The 15,427-nt window shown below is 47.1% G+C and overlaps 1 protein-coding gene across 1 annotated transcript in view; it reads left to right on the plus strand.

Annotated features, from left to right (window-relative positions):
• Positions 1-770: 770 nt before the first annotated feature.
• The window catches only part of LOC140398395 (sodium channel protein type 4 subunit alpha-like), a 352,602-nt gene continuing 337,945 nt past the window's right edge, over positions 771-15,427 (plus strand). Inside the window, exon 1 of the mRNA XM_072487039.1 lies at positions 771-1,081. The gene's annotated coding sequence lies outside the window, so the exon portion shown is untranslated. The remainder of the gene's footprint in view (positions 1,082-15,427) is intronic.

Here is a 15,427-nt window from a genome sequence, read left to right on the forward strand (position 1 = left end):
TAGATAAAAGCAGCATGAATAGTCCATGAATAGTCCAAAAGTCACTTCATCCCTGCATTGAATCGGAAGTTATGTAAAACGTTATTGGATCTGTCTGAATCTTCGTGGAGTCCAACAGGAAACATTATTTTGGGGTCGTGTGGCAGAAAAAAGCACCATCTGACCGCTGACATGTAAAGGATATACCCAGAGACAAGCTGACCAGGGCTTGTACGAATGTAGTAACTTGCGCAGTACTAGTTGGTACCGGAGGTTGAAATGCCATCGGAAAAATGTGTGGGGCATTCGAGCGTATTGGGCGGATTATTAAAAAGTCGAGAATCATTGTTCAGCCAGGGAACCATAACAAAACAAGGGCTATAGGTTGCAATGAGCGAGAATGCAACATTAATGAGTTAATCGACACACCTACCAGTGCACAGTTCATCCATAAATGTGTGTTAAAAGTCACAATGAGTGGTTGCGGGATACATGTAATGCTTCAGATGTGCTCCTGATAATAAAATGCAACAATCCCCCCCCCCCCCCCACAAAAAAACCCACTTCCCTCTTTGCACAATTATTCGCAGCATCTACTCTCCAATATGCAGGCGGAGTCCCATCTCCATCCTCCCTCCGCCCCTTGCAATGGCAGCTGGAAGGAAATTACTGGAAAATGCTCTTGAGGTTTGTGCCCTGCAGTCTGCTGTCAGCTGGGGCGCATTTTTTTTAATGTTGTAAACTCCTGGAGCAAGTGTGTGTTTTGTCTGTAGTGGAGCGGTGAGGCTGGATTGGATCTGGGTCTAGAGGGAGGGGGGTCGTATTTGCCCTCTCTCCCACCCCCGCCCAGTAATCCTTTGGGCATGCCTACAAGTCGGGTATGAAATGATCTTACCTGCAATCAACTGATCGTGTTTCAGTCCGGGAGCTGCAAGGTCAGTAACAGCTGGTCCGAGATGCGAGATTCGCCAGTGTGATCGTTCCTTACACAACCCAAAGGAGATACTGGGGATTTCGCTTAAGCTTCAAACTGTTGGATTGCTGCTGGGATCGAATTGGAAGTCACTTTCGTTCGACCCCCTCCATCCCCCTTCCCCAAAAGGTACACTGAGTTAAACTAAAGTAATAAGAAATTTCAGGAAAGGTGTCCGAGAGTTTTCATGAGAGTGCTTATCAGGGGCAAGTTAAATGTGCGTGCAACTTTCTAGCTGGGGGACGGTGCTGTGTGCTTTCGAAGTGGCTGGAATATTCTCTGGGAGTTAAAGCAGCTCGACTCCAATCTGTAGAGTATCGACTGGGGCTGATTGTTTTTGTCAGGGGCAAAAAGACTTGTGCCTCGAGCGGTGCTTTACAATTCCGTTAAAAATTATTGATTGCAGTTACTCAGTTCCACCAGCCCCACCCCCCCCCCCCCCCCCCCCCAAAAAAAAAAATTACCGCCTCGGTGTTTACTCCTATTTCGGATTTTTACGAATTCTGCTGCAGTCTCTTGGGTCGGTTGGAAGGAACTTGTTGGATTCTAGCCTGCTGACTGACTGCCCCTCTGGATTTTGACGTGAATTGTTGACTTTCCGTATTTCTGACCACACTGATTTATGTCTGGAAAGGTACGTTTTGTGGTGGGGAACATTGAGGGGTCTCAATCGTGCCTCTGTCAGCTTAGTTCCTGACACTTAGCTGCCTGCTTGTAATCTGAGTGCTCTCACATTACAGGTTCTGTGTTAAATAGCTGAAAGTGGAATAATGTTTTTTAATATAGATTAGCTCTCTGTTGCAGGAGAGAGAGAGACACGTAAAACAGGCGGTTTATTGAGATTATTCGTACTGGCGTTGAACTTTTTCCCTCCAGTTTTCGGGCCCAGGCGACAGGTTACCAAGATAGTGAGCTCAATGAGGGGGACAAGCCCTGCATGTTGCTGCAAGTTCTGGCGGTGCTTCCAGCGGACACTTGCCATCATTTGGCCGCATTGGCTCGTGCGATAGCAAAGTGCGGATCTGAGGTCGAATTGTTTCATTTGAAGTTCAGAGTTTTGTTGTCTCGAGGTTGGTGAGGATCATTGCAGGCGAGCCCACTGCCGGCTTCTGCCTTTGGGAAGCTGAGGGCTGGGAGGACTGCCCGCCAATTTGATTTCCAGTTTGTGTTGGATCCAAGGGAGCTAACATGGACGCCTAACCAACGGCGCTGATTGGTGATGCCTGATATTAAAACACTTGCACCACCCAAATACTCTTAAATACTGGACAGAACTGTTGATTGCGAAGAGACAGTTATTAAGATTGGGATAGAAAATCGGTTTCATCCCAAATGTACATAAGCTCTTAAAGAATTTGGAAGATTGGGTGCCACAAAACAATGGTAAGTGCATGTGTGTACATGTGTGGTAGGACTGGAATGACATATTTCCAAGATATTTAGACTTCAGACCCCTTCTCGTGTAATAAGGGACCTGGTTTCTGGAGATCACCAAAATGCAAAATACCTTTAAGTCATTGCTCAGCTTTGGCGGCACGGTAGCACAGTGGTTAGCACTGTTGCTTCCCAGCGCCAGGGTCCAAGTTCGATTCCCGGAGTCTGCATGTTCTCCCCGTGTCTGCGTGGTTTTCCTCCAGGTGCTCCAGTTTCTTAACACAAGTCCTGAAAAACGTGCTGTTAGGTGAATTGGACATTCTGAATTCTTCCTCAGTGTACCCGAACAGGTGCCGGAGTGTGGCTACTAGGGGATTTTCACAGTAACTTCATTGCAGTGTTAATGTAAGCTTACTTGTGACAATAAAGATTATTATTAGATAACGTTTTACACTTTTTGTTCGAATAATGATACCATCAACCTTTAGTCCAATCCGCTACCTCGATTGAGTATGAAGGGTTTTCTTTTTCTCCAAATACACATAATTGGCTGAGTATTTCCCATTTCCCAATGCAATCACTTTAGTCTTTAAGTTATTTTAATACATGCTGCAGATACTGATTTTAATCACACTGCAGATACTGATTTCAGGCTGCCATCTATCTGTGCAATGTACCATTTGGTTGGCACTGTCAACTGCAACTCACACTGAGCTCAGTGACAATGGCAGGATGCTTTTGTATGCGCTCTGCTTGTTGGCTACTAATTGTTAATATTAGAGAGTATGTTGGAACCATGAGTCCTTCAACAACATTAAAAACACTTGAGAAGTATGGTTATGAAGTTTACGGATGGCCTTTGGAATACTGGGATACTTTTCAAGTACAGTTTAACATAGGGTTTAGATATACATCACATGTGGTGTTAACTTCAAGTGCTGTGGGACTTCCTACCTAATGCAACCCAACACTGCTTGCCTGGTCCTCAGATTGCTAGGCTAACTTTTCTAATTTCACAATGTTGGGATCCTGAACCATTAAAGCAAACATAGCAGTATAATTGTATAATTGTACCTACACTGGGATTCTCAAATCAACAGGACAAAAACCCCTTTGGGATTTCAATCCCACTAGATTGCATATCAGTAAATTTTTGTGTCCAATGTCAAAGAAATAAGCTCGCAGAAATGTCTCCAACAGATGTAGAATTTCAAGATTTTCTTTTCGGGTTTGCTAAGAACAGTGCAAATCTCAAACAATTTACGAGGTATCAGAGTAAACAACCATCATTTGTAGTCATTCACAGTTAGTCATACATATCTCTCCTGGGAATTTTCTTCTCTTTCAGTAAATTGTGCAATAATCTTTCCATCTTAATTTATGTTGTGAAAGGCTTAGTATTTTCTTTCTTTCTGTCTTTGTAATATATAAAGATATCATCACAGGCCCAGCTGTAAATTAACCTTTTGGCTGCGTAATCCCTCCTCCCCTTTGAGGCCTAGCCAGATTTGTATCTGGTCGTCTCATGTGAATATCTGTCCTGTATAAATAACTTGAGTTGGTCAGTGCCAACTGGTCTTGCATCTACAACTGTACAGAAAATTGAGGACTGACTTAGCGGGCAGAAAACAAGATTATTTAGTTGGATGTAGTGTCTTCAGCACTGTATTATTCAACAAAAATGTATTCCTAAATATGTGTGGAGCTTTTTGTTTGCAAATGTTCTTCATGTATTTTCAATGTGCAAAGCTGCAGACTCTGAGCAATTTAAAATACAGAGAAGGTTTCCACCTACAATTTCAACTTAGGGCTTTCAGAGCAGTTAGCCATACAAATCTTGAGGCAAGTTATTCTGTCACCAAACGTACTGCTACCAGAATTTAGGAGAGAGAAGGTAAGGGCACTGAACTTTCTAATCGTGTATTAATATGAGGACTCTAATAATGATCTTATGTAATGTTATAGGATTATAAAACCACAAAACAATTTTAATCAGATGTTCTTTGGGCTGCATCACCAGCACTGATACAAAATTATATTTTCTATGTGTGGTAAAGAAGTTCAGTATTCAACCTGTCACCAGAGCCAAGCACAGGGTGGGTGGGGGTTGGGGGGGGGGGGGATCTAACACTTTTGTTCTAGGGTTGGGTAGGGACGTGACTCTGAAGTTACACCATACTTTTTAATATCAGAGCAAAGTAAAACTATGGTAAACATAACCTCAGTCTACTTCAATTTCTGTACTTATCAAATAGAAGTACTGGGGGATTGATCTGCTTGGGGGAATTGATCTGCTTTTGGGGGGGGGGTTGCTTACATATCCATTGAAAGAGAGAAATATATACATGACTCAATAATCCAATGTGTATATTGAAAAATAAATAAAAGATGTTATGTGGAATTGTTGCTACAAAACAGATTTTAATTGACAAACGCTGATCTCATAAAAAGTAAGAATGAAGATCAAGAGGCTGGTCAACATGCACAGTATACAGAGATTAAGTTACAGCACTGATCTCACTGCCGATTAGCTGTTAGTATTATGTGATACCTGTGCTGTTCATCTCAATTTTTTTTTTCAAACCTGCTTTTCCAGTGCATGGTATATTTAGGTGGTATGATGTTGATTTAAAGTGAAATGGAATTGATTGTTATGTTGTCATACAGGTGTTGTGATTAGTTTTAGCACCAGCAGGATATTCATACCTGCCATTTTGTATATATCTAAAGTATATAATGCCAAACACTTGGGGTGGCATAGTGAACTAGTATTCATTGTTGGGTGCTGTACCTAAAGGTAGATCCTAGACTCATTGTCTGATGGTGCTTCAGTCTTCGATATTTTTTCAGTTGCTGGTTTTGCCATTGCCTTTCATTCACGGGGGGGGGGGGGGGGGGGGGGGGGGGGGGGGAGAGAGACGGGGTGCAATGAGGCAGATCCTAAATCTACCTCAGTCGGAACAGGGATCAAACCTACACTGTTGATATAATTCTGAACCACGCATTAGCCAGTTAGCCAACTGAGTTAACCAGCAGCATTCTGCAGTCTCTCTCCATTTATATAATATTCTGCTCTTCTATTTCTTCCAAAATGGACAACCTTGCATTTTCTCACAGTATACTGCACCTGACTAATTTTTGCTTGCTCACTTATCCTATCCATTTCCCTTTGCAGATTATTTATATCCTCCTTACCGGTAGCACAGTGGTCAGCACTGCTGCTTCACAGCATCAGGGTCACAGGTTTGATTCCCGGCTTGGGCCACTGTCTGTGCGGAGTCTGCGCATTCTCCCCGTGTTTGCGTAGGTTTCCTCCGGGTGCTCCGGTTTCTTTCCACAAATCCTGAAAGACGTGCTGTTCGGTAATTTGGACATTCTGAATTCTCCCTCTGTGTACCCGAACAGGGGCCGGACTATGGCTACTGGGGGATTTTCACAGTGACTTCATTGCAATGTTAATGTAAGCATACTTGTGATAATACATATTATTATTATCTTGCTTTCCTAACCTTGTATCATCAGAAAATGTGGCTAAAATGCGGTCTGTCCCTTCAGCAAAGTCATTAATATAGATTGCAAATCCAGAATAAAAAGCTCGTATCGATAATAGTGAAGATTTAAATTATTGGATTATCGTAAAAATCTATCTGGTTCACTCATGTCTTAAAGGGATGGAAATCTGCCATCCTTACCCAGTTAGGCCTACAGGTGATTCCACACCTACATCAATGTGGTATATTCTTAAATGCCTTCGATCAAGCAAGCCACTGAGTTGTATTAAACACTTACACAGTAATAAAATCAGCCGGATCATCTGGCATCAATCTATATACCAAATATGACAAATACACATCCCGCACAAACTTGCGAAGTCCTCCTCACTAACATTTGGGCTATTGTACCAAAATTGGGTGAGTTGCCTCACAGACTAGGCAACCAACAGCCTGATTCACAGAATCATGCTGTTCAGCCAATTCTTTGGATCCCCGGCATGGCGGCATAGTGGTTAGCACTGTTGCCTCACACTGCCAAGGACCGGCGTTCAATTCTGGCCTTGGGTGACTATCTGTATGGAGTTTGCATGTTTTCCCGATGTCTGCGTGGGTTTCCTGCAGCAATGTGACAGCACGTTGGCATGGTGCTTAGCACTGCTGCCTCACAGCGCCAGGGACCTAGGTTCAATTTGGCCTATGTGGATTTTGCATGTTTCCCCCGTGTTTGTGTGGATTTCCTCTGGGTGCTCCAATTTCCTCCCACAGTCCAAAGATGTACAAGTTTGCTGGACTGGCCATGTTATTTTGCCCTTTAATGTCCAACGGTTAGGTGGAGTTACAGAGTTGCGGGGATAGGTGGAATGCTCTTTCAGAGGATCGGTGCAGACTCGATGGGCTGAACGGCTTACTTCTGCACTGTCGGGACTAGATTCTATAATCACTATCTCTCAGTATGGCCTGACCACTGGCAGGGCAAATCTAGCAGAGGTGGTGACGCAGTAGGGAGGGAGTGACCTTGGGCATCCTCAACGTCAACTCATAAACCCCTGAAATCTCATGGCATCATGTCAAACATGGGTAACGAATACTCCTGCTGATTAACACCTACTGCCCTCCCTCAGTTGATGAATCAGTCCTCCTCCATGTTGAACACTAGTTCAAGCATTTGACTGTAGTGCACTCTGCGTAGAATTTTCAATGTCCATCACCAATAGTGGCTTCATAGCACCGCTTATCACTGAGCTGGACAAGTGCTGAAGGAAATATCTGACAGACTGGTGTATAAGAACCAAAACTATGGAAAAAGACACTTGACTTCACTCTCACCAAGCTGCATTTTGCAGATGGGCAACAAATACTGGCCTTGCCAACATCTCCCACATTGCAAGAAAGAATAATGGGGGAAAAATACATCAATCCATGATAGTATTAGTAGCAGTGACCACCTGCACAGTTCTTGTGGAGGCATCGTCCTATCTTCACATCATTGTTCTGTGTGACACTCATGCACGATCAATGACCACTAAAGCGAGGTTGTAGTCCAACTGAAGGCTTTAATAAGCTTGATATTTCCCCCAGCAGCTCAGGCACAGAAAGAAGGCTGCTGGGGCGGCACGGGCTCTTATACCCCGCCTTGCAGGGCGGTGCTAACATACAGCTTGACCAATAGGAAACATACAATATCTACCAATGGTGTTCCAGCATTACCAGGTACTGTAATACCTCGACAGACTACCACATTCACCCCCTGTTAAAAAAAGAGTCCGGCGGGGGTGGTGGCTTGATATTACAAAATGGTAACGTGGTAGAAATTATAGTTATGGAGGTACCGTAATACCTCCGTACAGTGTTTTTGCCTTATTGTCGTACTATTTACAGATTCACAATTAACTATATACACATTTAAAATGAAGCAATCAGTCGATCGGGGGCCCTGGTCATCCTGTGATTGTCGAAGCTCTGGTGCTGACGCCGGTGGAGACTCGGGCGTCTGTGGCTCCGGGAGCGTGGCCTCGATCTCTATGGCAGCTTCGATACCCCTGGACGGCGCTGGTGGGGAAAATGGTTGACCTGGGAAGGGAGCATCTGCGGTGTGCGTCGGTGGGTGGGGGGGCCTAGACGGGGCCGGCGTAAGGACCGATCCTCCTGGGAAGGGGGCGGCTGTAAGGTGCACCAGTGGGAGGGAGGGTGGGACTGGTGGCTGGGGTGTGCGTGGGGATCCAGCGGGCGCCAGGTCTCGTAGGGAGACCGTATCTTCCCAGCCGTTGGGGTACGCCACGTAGGCGTTCTGGGGGTTAGCGTGGAGAAGGTGGACCCTCTCGACCAACGGGTCCGACTTGTGCACCCGCACGTGTTTTCGGAGCAGGATGGGTCCAAGAGCTGCCAGCCAAGTTGAGAGCGAGGTCCCAGAGGAGGACTTCCTGGGGAAGACACGGAGACGTTCGTGAGGTGTCTGGTTGGTCGTGGTACAAAGCAGTGACCGGATGGAGTGAAGGGCATCCGGGAGGACTTCCTGCCAGTGGGAGACTAGAAGATTCCTGGACCAGAGGGCCAGTAGGACGGTCTTCCAGACCGTTCCGTACTCCCTCTCTACCTGTCCGTTACCCCGGGGGTAACTGGTCATCGTGCTCGAGGCGATGCCCTTGCTGAGCAGGAATTTCCGCAGTTCGTCGCTCATAAAGGAGGACCCCTTATCACTATGTACGTAAGCGGGGAACCCGACCAGCGTAAAGATGCTATGGAGGGCCTTGATGACGGTGGTTGCGGTCATGTCGGGGCAGGGGATGCGAATGGGATCCGGGAGTACTCGTCAATCACGTTCAGGAAATACGTGTTGCGGTCGGTGGAGGGGAGGGGGCCTTTGAAGTCCATACTGAGGCATTCAAAGGGACAGGAAGCCCTTATCAGGTGCGCTTTCTCTGGCCTGTAGAAGTGCGGTTTGCACTCTACGTAGATTTGGCAATTCCTGGTGGCTATCCTGACCTCCTCTATGGAGTAGGGCAGGTTGCGGGTCTTGATAAAGTGGAACAAGCGAGTGACCCCCGGGTGGCAGAGGTCCTCGTGGAGGGCTTGGATGCGGTCCACTTGTGCGGTGGCACACCGGACAGGGCATCAGGAGGCTCGTTTAGCTTCCCGGGACGATACAAGATCTCGTAGTTATAGGTGGAGAGTTTGATCCTCCACCGCAAGATCTTATCGTTTTTTATCTTGCCCCGCTGTGCATTGTCGAACATGAAAGCAACCGACCGTTGGTCAGTGAGGAGAGTGAATCTCCTGCTGGCCAGGTAATGCCTCCAATGTCGAACAGCTTCTACTATGGCCTGGGCCTCCTTTTCGACTGAAGAGTGGTGGATTTCGGAAGCGTGGAGGGTTCGGGTGAAGAAGGCCATGGGTCTGCCCGCTTGGTTGAGGGTGGCCGCCAGAGCTACGTCTGATGCGTCGCTCTCGACCTGGAAGGGGAGGGACTCATCAATGGCGTGCATCGTGGCCTTTGCAATGTCTGTTTTGAGGCGGCTGAAGGCCTGGAGGGCCTCTAGCGACAGGGGAAAAGTTGTGGATTGGATCAGGGGATGGGCCTTGTCCGCATAGTTGGGGACCCACTGGGCATAGTAAGAGAAAAACCCTAGGCAGCGCTTCAGAGCCTTGGAGCAGTGAGGGAGGGGGAAGTCCATAAGGGGGCGCATGCGTTCAGGGTCGGGGCCTATAACTGCATTTCGCACTACGTAGCCGAGGATGGCTAGGCGGTCGGTGCTAAACACGCATTTATGCTTGTTCTTCGTAAGGTTAAGGATCTTTGTGGTCTGGAGGAATTTTCGGAGGTTGGTGTCGTGGTCCTGCTGGTCGTGGCCGCAGATGGTAACATTATCGAGATACGGGAACGTTGCCCGTAAACCGTAACGGTCAACCATTCGGTCCATCTCGCGCTGGAAGACCGAGACCCCATTAGTGTCACTGAAGGGAACCTTTAAGAAGTGGCAGAGCCACCCATCTGCCTCGAAGGCAGTGTACTTGTGGTCACTAATGCGGATGGGGAGCTGGTGGTCGGCGGACAAGATCCACCGTGGAGAAGACCTTGTAATGCACGATCCTGTTTACCAGGTTGGATATGGACCTGTTGATGGTCTGACTGTAGTCGTTGACCATCCTATGCTTCACCCCGGTCATTACCACCACTACTTGAGCTCCCTGGGGACTGTTGCTAGCTTCAATGACTCCTTCCCTCAGTAGCCTTTGGATCTCTGACTTAATAAAGATCCTGGGCACCGTCTGCTCCTGGTGGCGACGGGTTTGCAATCCGGGGTGAGGTTCGCAAACAGGGAATGCGGATCGACCTTGAGGGTCGCGAGGCTGCAGACAGTGAGGGGGGGTATAGGGCCGCCGAATTTGAAAGTGAGACTTTGGAGATTACATTGGAAATCTAACCTTAGGAGTGTGGCCGCGCAGAGCCGGTAATTTTTAAACTCCCTTCCCTGGACCGTGAGGTTTGCTACACAAAACCCCTTTATCTCTACTGAGTGGGAACTGGAGGCCAGGGAGATTTTTTGATTAACGGGGTGGACGAGGAGGGAACAGCGCCTTACCGTTTCGGGGTGTATGAAACTCTCCGTGCTCCCAGAGTCTATTAAGCAGGACGTCTCATGCCCGTTGATTAGTACTGTTGTTGTAGCAGTTCAGATTGTTCGAGGCCGGGACTGGTCCAGGATCACCAAGACTAATTGCAGCAGTTGAGTGTTCTCTTCGGGCGGGGTGCGGTCAGCCGAGCTGGTGTCTTGGGAGTCCATCGAAGATGGCGGCTCCCATTGGTCGCACATGGCTGGGGGTGCACAAAATGGCGGCGCCATCCATCGCACGTGGCGTCCGTGGAACAAGATGGCGGCGCCCGGGGGCACGTGGCCCTGGAGGAGGAAGATGGCGGCACCCGCTGGCCGTGGAGACGGTTGTGGTGGTGGTCCGCATTCGCCACCGGAGACCGCGGCGACCGCACGGGCCTGGCATACCACCACGAAGTGGCCCTTTTTACCGCATCCCTTGCAGGTGGATGCGCGGGCCGGGCAGCGCTGCCGGGGGTGCTTGGCCTGCCCGCAAAAGTAGCAGCGGGGTACCCTGGGGTTGCCAGGCTGCCTTGCAGCACAAGCTTGTGGGGGGATGGGAGATGTCTCGGGGCCGGCTGCGGAGGGGTTCCACGCTGCCCAGGGAGCTGCCGCATGGTCGGGAACGTAAGCGCGGGCGTTTCGTGAGGCCACATCCAGGGAGCCTGCAAGGGCCCGTGCCTCCTTTAGGCCTAGGGTGTCATTTTCCAGCAATCACTGGCGGATTTGGGAGGACAGCCTACCTGCCACGAAAGTGTCCCGGATCAAAAGTTCTGTGTGGTCGCTCGCTGAAACTTGTGGGCAGCTGCAGTTTCTCCCCAACACCAGGAGCGCACGGTAGAATTCTTCCAGCGATTTCCCCAGGGATTTGTCGCCTCGTTGCTAGCAGATGTCGGGCGTAGGCCTGATTTACCGGGCGAATATAATGTCCTTTTAGCAGCTCCATTGCTGCATCAAAGTCGTCCACGTCCTCGATGAAGGTGTAAATTTCCGGGCTCACCCTCGAGTGCAGGACTTGCAATTACTGTTCTTCTGTGGGTGTGTTTTCGGCTGTTCCGAGATATCCTTTAAAACACGCCAGCCAGTGCTTGAAGGTTGCCGCTGAATTTGCCACATGGGGGCTGAGTTGCAGACACTCCGGCTTGATTCGGAGCTCCATCCTTTTAAATCTAGCTTATTAAATTGATGCACGATCAATGACCACTAAAGCGAGGTTGTAGTCCAACTGAAGGCTTTAATAAGCTAGATGTTTCCCCCAGCAGCTCAGGTACAGAATGAAGGCTGCTGGGGCGGCACGGGTTCTTATACCTCGCCTTGCAGGGCGGAGCTACCATACAGCTTGACCAATAGGAAACATACAATATCTACTAATGGTGTTGCAGCATTACCAGGTACCGTAATACCTCTACACAGACACCATCACTGCGCTAAATAGAATAGATTCATAGCTTGTGCGAAAATGAGCATTTTTGAGTGGCTGTGGGTCATTAGCAACACCAAAATTGTAGTCCATGGCAACTTGTAAATGCAACACCTAGCATATCTCTCACTCTAGCATTAAGCCAGGAGATCAAATGTGGTTCAATGAATAGCACTGCTGCCTCATGGCGCCGAGACGCCAGGTTCGATCCCGGCTCTGGGTCACTGTCCGTGTGGAGTTTGAACATTGTCCCCGTGTTTGCGTGGGTTTCGCCCCCACAACCCAAAGATGTGCAGGCCTCGCTAAATTGCCCCTTAATTGGACAAAATGAATTGTGTACTCTAAATTTATGGGAAAACCCCCCAAAAAAACTGTGGTTCAATGAAGAGGGCAGCAGCACTAATCATACCTAAAATGGGATGTCAAACTGGTGAGGCTACAACAGGACTACAGACGTACTTAACATTGGAAGCAGCATGCCACAGACCGAGTTAATCAATCACTTAACCTTTGCATTCGAACAAAGGTGTGCTGTCCTGCCACATCCAGGTGTGAACAGTTAAGCAATTAAAGGGAGGAGGAGGTTTCCTGAGCATCCCCCATCCTCAAGGATGATTTAATTCAGCAAGCGAGTGTAAAAAAAACAAGGATGAAGCCTTTACAACTATTTTCAGGCAGAATGCCAGGTGGATGATCATTCTTTATCATTTCAGGGTTAAAACTCCACTATGAGAGAACTGACTACATCAGATCGGCTGCATCAGTTGAAGAAGATGGCTTGTTGCCACCTCCTCAAGGAAAATTAGGGATGATTAACACTGGCCTTGCCAGTTAGGCCCACATGCCTTCATTGAATAAAACAAATTATTGCTTGAGGACATGATAATGCAATGAGTTGAAGTTCTGATGTGCCATTCCACTGAACAGTAGATTATGAATTTACACCTGCACATTTCCCCTAAGAAGTCATTCCACTGAAATGCCTACTTGCTCAAATGAACATAAAAAATGATGTGGAGATGCCGGCGTTGGACTGGGGTGAGCACAGTACGAAGTCTTACAACACCAGGTTAAAGTCCAACAGGTTTGTTTCGATGTCAGTGACATCAAAACAAACCTGTTGGACTTTAACCTGGTGTTGTAAGACTTCGTAACATAAAAAAATCTCATGGCACAAATAAAAGAAGAACAGAAAGTCCTGTTTTTCCAGCCAGCATTCATCTCAGCAATCACCAATAACAGGTCATCAATGATAGGAAAATAAAAGCAAATTACTGTGGATGCTGGAATCTGAAACAAAAGCAGAAAATACTGGAAAATCACTGCAGCTCATAGAATCCCTACAGTGTAGAAGGAGGCCATTTGGCCCATTGAGTCTGTACCGACCCTCTGAAAGAGCAGCCTAGCAAGGCCCACTCCTCAGCCTGATCCACATAACCCCACTAAGCTGCACATCTTTGGATACTAAGGGGCAATGTAGCATGGCCAATCCACCTAACCAACACTTCTTTGGACTGTGGGAGGAAACCAGAGCTCTCGGGGGACAAACCCACGCACACATGATGAGAAATCCACACAGACAGTAACCCAAGGTTGGAATCGAACCACGCAGACCAAAATTGAGCCTGGGTCCTTGGTGCTGTGATGCAGCAGTGATAACTACCCAGGCCAGAATTGAACCTGGGTCTTTGGTGCTGTGCGCGGCAGTGCTAATCACCGTGCCACCCTTTTAAGTTTGATGAAGAGTCATCCAGAGTCGAAAAGTTAGCTCTGTTCTCTCTCCACAGATGCTGTCAGACCTGCTGAAATTTTCCAGAATTTTCCATCAATGATAATAGATGGGGAGGGAGGAAATAAGGAGGATGTTAAATATCATTATCAGTGGTCTGTATCCGCTACATGCGAATTATCATTCGCTGTGAATTGCTTTTACACACTTAGATCAATGGTTCTGCTTGATCCTTTCTCCAACAAAACAGGAAAGCACTTATAAGCTTTAGCTAAATCTTGTCCAAATCATATGTAGTAAACGTGAACATATTTTACAACCTTGATTTGTGGAATTTGTTTTTAATGTATATTAATGACCTGAATAATGAAACCAAATGTAAATTTATCAGACTTGCTGATGCAAACAATGAGAACGGCAATGCTTTATGCCTTTAACATAGTAAAAGCATCTCAAAGTGCCTCAAGGGAACCTAATTAGGCAAAAATAGGCAGCAAGACAAAGAATGAAATTTTAGGACAGATGGCAAAAAAGCTTGGTCAAAAATGAATGGTTCAAGGAAGATCTTGAGGTAGGGCAGAGAGACTGAGAACTCTACAGAGGGAATTCTAGAGCTTGGAGCCCAGGTGGCAAAGCCAACAAGTTGGCGAGTCAAAGCGAGTCCAATATACAGAACGTCAGAATTGGGGGAATGTAGTTTTCTCAGGTGGTAATAGTATTGAAGGAGGTTACAGACATAGGGAAGTGCAAAGCCACAGAGGCACAAACACCAGAATGAGAATTTTAAAACTGTGCCACTAAAATAGGTAGGGCAGTAGCAAGAAACAGTGAATAGAGCAAAACACTTGCAGACAAATTTAGTACGAAGTCTTACAACACCAGGTTAAAGTCCAACAGGTTTGTTTCGATGTCACTAGCTTTCAAATTTAGGTAAGCTATGTAAAAAAAGTATAAAAGTGATCCCCTACAGTGCAGACTTTGTTTGCACTGAGTGCTGAATTTGGTGCATTTGAGTGCTATAGTGAGAGTTTGGTTACTGAGGGAGTATAAGGCTTCATTTTTATCTAAAGTCTAGTCTTTTATTTAGTTAATTACTTTAAAAGTTGCTGTTTGGTTTAGAAGAAGGTGAATTTTCAATCAGCTTTAAACAAAGCTTCTACTTGTAGGCACTTGCAGCTGGAGCGTGTTAATTAGTTCATTGGATTAGGCCAGTTTTCAGAGGCTAGATTCACAGTAGAAAAGTGATCACCTACAGTGCAGACTTTGTTTGCACTGAATGCTGAATTTGGTGCATTTGAGTGCAATAGTGAGAGTTTGGTGACTGAGGGAGTGCTGAATTTGGTGCATTTGAGTGCTATAGTGAGAGTTTGGTGACTGAGGGAGTGCTGAATTTGGTGCATTTGAGTGCTGTAGTGAGAGTTTGGTGACTGAGGGAGTTAGGTGAGGAGGGAGTAAGGTGCTCCTTTTATTTTGTTTCCTACATTTCCGCAAAGAGTGACAAGAGAGCCAGGAGTTTACAGAGAGTGCAGCTGACTGGGAGCAGAGTCGGAGGGCGAAGATCCAGTTGGTCCACAGGGCAGCTATATTCTGTAAGGTAAGAGGGGATGGAGGCTAGGCCAGTTGCATGCTCCTCATGTAGGATGTGGGTGGTGAGGGATACCACCGGTGTCCCCGCTGACTATACCTGCGGGAAGTGCACCCAACTCCAGCTCCTCAAAGACCGTGTTAGGGAACTGGAGCTGAAGCTGGATGAACTTTGGATCATCCGGAAGGCAGAGGGGGTGATAGAGAAGAGTTACAGGGAGGTAACCACACCCAAGGTACAGGACAAGAATAGCTGGGTTACAGTCAGGGGGAGAAAAACAAATA

The sequence above is a fragment of the Scyliorhinus torazame genome, chromosome 21 (genome assembly GCF_047496885.1).
Source record: "Scyliorhinus torazame isolate Kashiwa2021f chromosome 21, sScyTor2.1, whole genome shotgun sequence".
NCBI lineage: Eukaryota > Metazoa > Chordata > Chondrichthyes > Carcharhiniformes > Scyliorhinidae > Scyliorhinus > Scyliorhinus torazame.